The 1,472-nt window shown below is 28.1% G+C and overlaps 1 long non-coding RNA gene across 1 annotated transcript; it reads right to left on the bottom strand.

Annotated features, from left to right (window-relative positions):
- Positions 1-393: 393 nt before the first annotated feature.
- LOC117173496 lies at positions 394-1,214 on the bottom strand. Its single transcript, XR_004467201.1, has 3 exons — positions 1,015-1,214; positions 850-951; positions 394-733 (listed from the first exon to the last, which is right to left on the bottom strand). It is a non-coding gene; the product is annotated as an uncharacterized LOC117173496 (long non-coding RNA).
- Between the last annotated feature and the right edge of the window lie 258 nt (positions 1,215-1,472).

Genomic DNA, 1,472 nt, shown 5'->3' with positions numbered 1-1,472 from the left:
AGGTAAAAAAATAATTACGAAGGATAAATGGGGAAATAAAATTCTCGGTGAATAGCATTACATACTAAAAGAATGTTCCCTTATAAGTTAAACCATCCCAAAATATTTTTTTAAAAATATTTTACCGTTATCCTAATTTTTAATTTAATTTAACATTTAGAAAACAAGAATTACTTAACAATTAAGATTCCATCAGAAATTAACAGGACTAAGAGATAAAAGTGTTTAGAATTAATTTATTCGACACAATATTTTTTTGTAGCATGATATAAAATTTTAGTGCGAATAATTGCAGATTACATAGATTTGAACATTAATGATCATAAACGATACTTAACTTAAAAAGATGATTAAACGTAATAATTAGTTATTCTCTGAAATTTCGAGAGGGTCATTTTCATTTTCAAACGGTTTAAAATTGGTCAAAGTAGTGTGGAAAGATGAAACAGAATCTTTAACGGATGATTGTGTTTTGTATACAAAATACTCAAGGATGTTGTAAAAAAAGTACAATAAATCAGCAAACTTTACGTTAGTTACAAAATGTAACTTGAAAAGAATATCAAACGCAACAATGAAACTTGAGTCTGCATCTAGTTGCATAAATTGTCCGTCTCCTTGAATAAAATAGGAATCTTTTTTTCTTTCCCCTTACGCATAACACATACGGTTGAACGCTTCCATGCATTTCCGAAGCAACAGATTTTACGTAGTCTGTTATGTTTGTTCCTTCCTGAAACACACGAAAATTTACATTATTTAAATATTTTTTAAGATTACTTATAGTTATAAATCAAATTTCTTTTACAAATCTACAAATATATTAGATTTTTAAATAAGAATTCTTACTGGAAGAAATCGAATTAATTGAAGGTTCGGAAAGGTTTCTTTGGATTGAGATGCGATTTCACTGCTGAATATGATTCGTTCATCACCTGCGCCAACTCTAGCCTGCGCAGAATGGTTTAAATTAGAAAATCAATTACACATTTTTTTGCCATAATGAATGTTTACCTAGTAAAAATGGGGTTTAAAAAGCACACCAAATTTTTGGTCTTATTTTCTATATTGCAGCCCATGTGGAAAAAGTCAAACAAGTTCAACGATTGCAGTGCGGCTCAAATGAAATCTGAAACTCTGAACTAAAATCCTAAGGAATCAAAAACCCGAAAGAATTACAGAGATTTTTCAAAAAAAAAACATCGAAATTACTTAATGGTCCTTCTAAAACAAAAAAGAAAAGGTAAAAATGGTTGTGGAGTGTTATTTGGAATTATCTAATTTTTAAATCTTCGATATGGAATTACGTAATGTAGAAAATTTCAAACTTACATTTATTTAACAGTTAAAACTTACGATTTGATTACAAGTTAAGACTTGAAAAGAATAACTTCGAAAATGAAGAGTTCAAATTTCACGCATTTAAAATATATTGAAGATTAGTTATCGCAAAGTGAATAATTAGACAAATA

This window comes from Belonocnema kinseyi, chromosome 5, assembly GCF_010883055.1.
Source record: "Belonocnema kinseyi isolate 2016_QV_RU_SX_M_011 chromosome 5, B_treatae_v1, whole genome shotgun sequence".
Lineage (NCBI taxonomy): Eukaryota > Metazoa > Arthropoda > Insecta > Hymenoptera > Cynipidae > Belonocnema > Belonocnema kinseyi.
Note: the sequence above shows the minus strand (reverse complement) of the source record. Positions and strands in the feature narration are given on the sequence as shown.